Here is an 8,189-nt window from a genome sequence, read left to right as displayed (position 1 = left end):
TTAAAATTCATTATTGTATTTAAATTTATCAATTTACGCACAATTTGACTTTGTTCAGAACCTTAACAATGTGGGTATCATAAACCCTAAGTAAAATCAATGTTCTGAATGCATCGGCGTAGTTCATTTTGTCATCAAAGGTTACCCGTACAAGTTCACTATCGAACCAATATAAATCCAATTTGCGCAACGCGACAAATGAAATTATTTTGGTCCGATCGGAGCCGTTGAACAAGCCAATTGCTAGCCGGTTTTCGCCTAAGCGACAACCAAAGTCAAACAGATTATTCTCGACAACAAGTCAAACGTCGCATGTCATGAGGTCCCCTTATGACTTTCAAACCCCTACGAGAACTCAACTTGAGCTTCAATATGTCAGCTTTAATCGACTCAATCAAATGCTGAGGATTTGAAACCTTCCATATTAAACTACAAGGAGCTTCTAAATAGTGTAGGTCCCAGTCTAGTCATCTAGGAGATTTAAATAGAAAATCCTAAAGCTGGATTTTAGGCTTTGAGGAGAGAAGAAAGGAAGTCCTTAAAATGAGGTCAACAGTGTCGAATGGACTTTTACAATCGCTCAACCATACAAAACACATTTTGATGTCGTGAGTCAATTTCAACTAGACTACCATCAACATTTGATCTCAATCTGTACAAATATTTTGACAATATTTAGGTTATTTCATCCTTCCAAAGACCACACATTCAAGCCTAACAATATTAATATGAATTGCATTTGCACATCCTACATTCATGTTCTAAGGACAGATGTGAATTCTATTTACATCAGTTCAATGTTAATTCATAAAGTGGTAATAGTTTGTACTGGTCCACATTCATTTGGTTTGACACAGATCTATTGGATAACATAGGTGATGGGTCATCAACGCCTCTTAACGGACCCACTTGCTTTGAAATTAGATGTAACTCCACCACTAATACAAAAACTAATGATAACAGATGCCACGGGGCATTAGTGAGCACCTCTTCTTGCCGGTATGATTGTTGATAGATTTTTCAATGGTGGTTATGATGCGATGCAGGAAGAGATTGAGCACATCAAAGCAAATCCACCAGCTTATTCTTTCCTACATCGACAATATGGAATTTCAGAACAATAATTCAATATTAATGTTGCAACACATGTTAAGGTTATGTCGCCTACAATTTATGGGTACATCATGAATGTCTATAAAATCAAAAATGGCAAGAGGAATGACTTAGGGCTTGTTCAATGTATACACAATATGGAGCATGATAAAAAGTGCTTATCAAACTTGTTTGTAAGAGCGTGGGCAAATATACTAGCACAATCGATTAGAGTTACTTAATTAAGTGCATTTTTAATAATAGATTATTAGCATGAAAATAATTTAATAGGATATACCAAAATTTTCTCGTTTTAAAAATGTGTTTTTACTTCAACATGGTTTGGCGTCCTGCTGCCAAAGTCTCTTTAGTGGTTTTTCAACATTCCTTCAATATCAACTGCGATCGACGAGCTTGAACATGAGTCTAAGTAATAGTTTGGTTGATTTGGAAGCATGATTTTATGTCATACAACAAAAAGATAACAACTTCAGCAACATTCTCAAGCAACAATTTAATTGTGATCCTATTTTCAACTTCGATCTCAATCTCAATCTCCTTCGTGAATATTGGGTTCTTGAATTTGATCTGCCACCTAATGTCTTCCATTCTTCCTATAATATTTCACCTATAAGTATTAATGAGGTGTTGGTTGTTAAGGAGGATGATGATTATTTCCGCAAAAAATAGATAAGGCATGCTTGATTCAAAATTGTTTGATTGTTTATTAAAGCCTTAATACTTGCATTTCATTTTGTTTTTAAGTTTCTATTTTGTAAAAAAAAATATAAATAAAGAAACTTTTTGCATTGGAGCCTTATTAAAAAAATTATTGTAATTTAGCCAAGTTTATAATTTTTTTGTTTATCTTTATGCCTCAAATCATCTGACAAATGACGAATAGAAAATATGCTCTGTTCTCTATGAAAGGGAAGAAGATGCACATAAATCCCTCAGAATCACAAATCCTGTTGGAATTATGGGATTTAGACAAGCAGCACGCGAAAGAAGATAGGAGGAAATGGACGAACAAAGGTATGAGATTGTTGGATATCATGGTTTGCTTAGGATTTAATCAAAATGTTACAAATCTCAGATCCTGTTTTTAACTCAATTTTTATCTTTTTGTTTCCTTTTGCAGAAGTGTGCATTGTAATCAAATTATTATTTTTATCATACTATTGTTTGGGGGTCGTAAGGGATGACTTTGTGGCTTCAATGTCAGATATTATGTTATTTTTTCATTTGAGTTGGAAGGTAATTCTCTTTTGTCTAAAATCAAAAGTTGTAATTTCTTTTACTTGAATAGAAATTTAGTTTTGCTTTGTCGCATGGCGTTTGATATTTTATAGTGATAAAATATCCATTTTCTATTAGAATAAAAAAATAAGTCCACTTTCTCTATCCGAGATGTGAACTTTTTTTTTTGGAAAAAAATGATTTTATGCTTTCTAGTTGAAGAGTTGTAGGTTTTAAGGAAATAATCATGCTTTGTAGTTGCAGAGTTGTTGGTTTTAAGAAAATAATTACCCAACTTTTGTATCTACTATATGTGATCCGTGTTTTAATTCAAATTCTTGTACCATCTCAAAATTTTTGTTTCGAGATCTATGCGACATGCTTTCTTGCGTAGAAAAGTTATGGTTGTTATTAAAGTGTGGATTTATGATGGCTAAATCGGAATAGTGAAAATCCCAGTCATGTGTTGGCTATTTGTGAATATAAACATGATATTGATGGAATCATATAAAAATTATATTCCTTATTTGATATATAGCTTGCTTCAATTCATGTACTTAATTTATTTACTTATATATTTATTTTATTTTGGTAAACTTAAATGTTTTGGAGTAAATTGTTTGCGTTATGCTTATAAGTTTAACATAGCTTACTTCACATTACATAACTTGTACTTTTTCATCACTTATCTATCGAGTAGTGTTAGTGAATAAATTATGTATAGTTGAATAAACTATAATTATATGTTTGATTGCCATAAATCACTCACTTAGGCTAATCATTTTCTAGCTCTATTATTAAATTTATGGTGTCTATTAAAAGATTTGATTAATTGATATTATGCATAATTTAATAGCTTTGAGTGATACACAAATTAATATTGTGATTATAATTTGAATACTCCATTTATTTAATGTAAATAAGTACTCCTCTTATAAACAAGTTGCATAATTAGATTCGTGATTTATTGTTAATTTGTCCGATAAGTTATCTAGCTTTCATTTTATGTTAAATCACTATTTTTAATTATCTTACATATTTTATAAACTTTATTATATAACTAGCTTCCATTAGCCACCATTAGGCAAGCGCACGCCCACACACACAGACATATATTATATATTATATATATATATATATATATGATTCTATTGATTGTCATATAAAATGGAGGCATTAATAAATATTTATGTTTTTTTGGAAAAGTTTCTTACCTTTTTAGGACTTGTGATTGATTTAGGACAAATATTAACGCTTGAGCCGATGCTTGTATTATTTATATGCGAATCATTTGAAGATGATCTGGAGTGTCGATGCAAAGCATCTTAACCGTCATCATCATCATCATCATCATCATCATCATCATCACATCATCATAAATTGTAATATTTGATACCTATGACAATACAATTTTACATTTGATGCTTTATTTATTTGCATTTTGTTGGACGACTTTATTTCATCAAGTCATTATGTTATGAGATGTCTTGGGTAATTTGTCATTTTAAATATTTTAGCTTGCAAACTGGCCATCCTATTTGCCTTGATCGGCCCCCTCATTTTCCTCCTCTCTCGGATTTATTTTAGGGGGATTTACACACATGGCACTCTAAAACTGGGATTTACATATTCAAAACCTAAGCATCTCAATTTGCATCATCTATTATTTTATTAAATTCTTTGGCGAATCTCGTTAAAGGTGACATGTATCGACGGTGACTTTAAAGGCAACAAGGTGGTGTGGTTAGTAGTTTCTTGGCAAGCTCAGATGAGCAGGTTCTCATGGCATTCCCACCACCTAAGGTAACAATTTGGCGAGCTTGGCAGTAAGGTTGACGGTGAGTTTATATGCTTTTTTGAGTGTTATAATCCATATCTAACATGCTTCTTATTCTATTAAAGGACGATGATTAATGATGGTTGAATAAAACAGTCTTTTTTTAGTTTTCTATCATTGTTTTACGTTTTTCACCCCAACAAGATTTCTTCAATTTGTGAGTTCACAGCTCTTAGGAAAGAACTTTCAACAAAAAAAAGGAAGGTTGTAACCATAAATGATACACTTAAGTTTATCGTAGATTAGATATTTTATAAGCTCATCATATTTTCATTTTCTTGTTGTCCGGCAACTTATTTGTTTAACATACCAAAAATTTAAATCTTCCTTCTCAAAACGGATGTCAAAATATGAACAATTGCAAGTTCAAAAATTGCAGGTCCAAAGCACAATGCAATGATTAAATCCATAATTGTAACTTGATTTATTACAATCCTATCATTGTGATTACAAGAAATAAGTGGCAAAAGCACCCTTCAAGTTGATCCAAGTATAACTTATTCAATCTGCTCAAGAAAGGAACAAGCAAGCAGAAATCGTTCTTCTCAGAGCTGTAAAACAGCAATAAAGGCACTATCATTCAACATTCCATGAGGAAAGGGGAGGGGTCTCAGAGTTTTTCCAGGTCGCCATTCCGGTGCCATATCTATCACCCTTCATGGCATCTTCAGAAGCATATGATTCAAGTTCGGCTATTTCTTCAGTCCTAAGCTTCGCAGAAAGTGCCCTAACATTCCGATTGAAGTTTTCGATCTTCGTAGTGCCGGGAATGGGGACTACATCGCTTCCCTGGTGATGCACCCAATCGAGTGCAACTTGTGAGGGCGTACAACCCTTTCTGGATGCAATTTCATTCACTTTCTCAAATATTTCAGCATTTTTTTTTCTAAATTCTTAGGTTGAAATCTTGGCAGCATCTGCAATTTGTTAATTTTAGAAATACTCTGATGTTAATTTAGTTGTGTTATAGTCATCACCAAAAAAAAGCGCACTCCAAGAAGCAAAGGGATATTTAGATCTCATTGTAAGATGGATAAGAATCAAGACATGCAAATAGCTTGCTAGTTTTTTCTGCAGGAAATGGAATTATTCTATAAAGGAAAAGTGGCACATCAGTGCACTTGTAATTATTTATTAAACTTTAAAGCATAGTGTCAGATTAAAGAAAAAAAAAATTGAAGCACAAATATAAGCACCTTGCAGACGTCTTCGCTAGATAGCTCATCAACTAACTTCGGCCCAGAAGAGAAGAAGCCCCTCCCAAGTGGGCTGTATGCAACAATGCCTATTCCAAGTTCCCTGTTAGGTAGATAAAAGAGGGAAATTGCTTACGGGCAAAAATTTCATCAACAACCTCTGCCGTTTTGATAATGCCAAATGGATAAAAAAAAAACCTGCAGGTAGGTATGATATCAACCTCACCATCCCGTGACCACAAAGACCGCTCTAGCTGCACAGCAGAAATTGCATGAACTGCATGTGCCCTCCTAATTGTTGAAGCAGAAGCCTCAGACAATCCTATATATTTTATCTTTCCTTCCTCAACTAGTTTCTTAAGTTCTCCCACCAGAAGATTAAATGGTGAAATTTGTAACTAGGATTTATCGAACAAAATTCTTCCGAATGATAAATTTCAGTACTGTGATAATACTAGATAAACATATCAAAGAAAGGACAACTTTTTATACATTAGCTTATAAATCATCATCATCATTAATCTTATCACAATTTTGGTGTCGGCATGTGAACATATGCATGTCATCAACTTCATCAACATTGGCTTATAGAAGCAAAAATAAATGTACTTTAGGGGCCCAATTGCAATTCACAAAAATTATAAACATATAGTAAACAATTTTTGTACCTTCAAATTAAATAGAAGCATGAATTTCAATGCATATTGGATTAAAAATTTTTCATAGTCAAATAAAGATAACTTCAATTTCAACAATTTTCTCGTCAAACAGAAGTTCTCTAAAATACGAATCCAAAAACAACAAAATTATTTCAATCCGAATATAAAAAAAATTAGATCAAGCACTTGAAGCAGGATTGGAAATGAAAACTTTAAAGTATTAATTAAAATGACAAATGATCTTCAAATTTGACATTTATATAATTAATGGAGTTTCTCCAGAAGAGAAATCAAAAGAACCTAAGATTGCATGATTTTGAGGTCTTAAATACTAAAAAAATTATTTATGATAAAAAAATTAACATTGACCATCCCATGGAGTATTTTGGGATTTTGGCTAAATTTACCAAAATGTTTTTTTTTCCCCAAAATAGAATAAGTATGACCCTATTTTCAATACGAATAAGGTAGCTAATTTCATACACTGTAGAATAGCTTTAAGTCAACCACCAATGTTCATCATCGACCACCGCCAATGGTTGTTGACGCCAAAGTACTGTCTTACAACTATTGCACCCTAACTACCAGCACATGACTGTTTTTGCTTAATTGTCAAAACTCAGTTAAAACACTATATCTCATCTTCTCCAATTTAAGAAAATAGTGGTGGATAATTTTGATTGAGATAGGCCCCGTGGTCGTCCAGATTTTCTGTGTAAAATTTATGGTGTCTCATCTTTCCAATGCAAGATTCTCTACGGTCGTTTTGAGGAGATTAATATTGAACCAGAATAAACTTATCTTTTATTCAGTTATTAGCTATGTGGTAAAACTGTAACATTTACTTTCTATTCCCTATATATAGTGTATGCCTATAACTATAACTTTGGATTTGTATGGAATGGATATCCTTACCCGTGAATTCTTGAGCTCCATTCTCCATTCTTTTCATGGTATCAGAGCAGGTCTTACTGTGAGCCACTTAGTTTCCTAACCTCCTCTTCTTCCCCTTCGGGTCTCTCTGCTTTGTGGTGTATCTTCGGTCTTGGCTTTGTGCACACTGTCGTGAACCTCTTATCCTTTTGTTGTTCTTGGTACCAGTCTTGATCTATCCATGATAAGATTAAATGGCTGATTCAAATACATCCAATATTCTTGATGGGTTAGTTAATCTCAAAATCTCTGAAACTCTCATCCCACCCTCCCTAAAATTTCTTACGGCCAACATGAAATCTATGATTACCAGTACCCTTTCTGCGGATAATTACCTCATATGGCACTCTCAAATAATCAAGATCACCAAAGCCAATGGTTTCTTGGGGATGACACCATTTCTCCTCCACACCTATGGTCCTTAATGCCTCGAGTATCTTCTCTATCAAGCTTGTCTTCATCACATGACAATTAATTGATCAGAACTTGTCCGCTGCCCTTTACTCCATTATAGCCACAATTTTTCCATATGCGTTGAATTTACAAACAGGTTATGAAATCTAGAACACTTCGGAGAAACGCTTACAAGCCGCAAATTGCTCCCGTGTAATCCAATTAAAGAATAAGCCACACAATGTATCGATGCAAAGCCTCACCATGACTGAATATATCGTGCAAGGCAAAGCTATTCTTGACAACATATCTGCTGCAGGTTCTCGAGTTGATCTTGAAGATGCCTAATAGCCTCGTATCTTCCTTTCAAGACTACCATTCGCACCAGAACCAATCCCATAAGTCTTGATGAGTTGTAAGCCATCCTTATTAGTGAAAAAATAAATCTTTCTACCAAGCATAACTCTTTCTCTGTCGATCAAGGTCCACAATTAGCCTTATATGCATCCAAAACTTAGACCGATTTTATAAAGGCAATGATAAAGCCAACAATTTCTCTCCCAAATATCCTATAGAAGTTTCAACTCCTCCCTCAAAAGCTCACGACAGTGTTTATTGTCAAATCTATAACAAGCCGGGTCACATTGCTTCTCAATGTTGTTACAATCAGAACTATCAACCATAGAGCACCACTCACACAACACATATTACTTCTCCTTTTCCGCCTACTCAGTCTGATTAGTATCTTGATACTACGACTACTACACAACTCACGTTTGATTATTGTCGAGTGAATCAACCCGAACCCTATCAAGGGATGAGACCGTTATGGTTGGCAAA

At 33.8% G+C, this 8,189-nt stretch overlaps 1 pseudogene; it reads right to left on the bottom strand.

Moving 5' to 3' along the window:
- Positions 1 to 4,547: 4,547 nt before the first annotated feature.
- Positions 4,548 to 7,417, bottom strand: LOC110021219 (annotated as a pseudogene).
- Positions 7,418 to 8,189: the final 772 nt, after the last annotated feature.

Source organism: Phalaenopsis equestris, unplaced genomic scaffold, assembly GCF_001263595.1.
Source record: "Phalaenopsis equestris unplaced genomic scaffold, ASM126359v1 Scaffold000123, whole genome shotgun sequence".
Lineage (NCBI taxonomy): Eukaryota > Viridiplantae > Streptophyta > Magnoliopsida > Asparagales > Orchidaceae > Phalaenopsis > Phalaenopsis equestris.
Note: the sequence above shows the minus strand (reverse complement) of the source record. Positions and strands in the feature narration are given on the sequence as shown.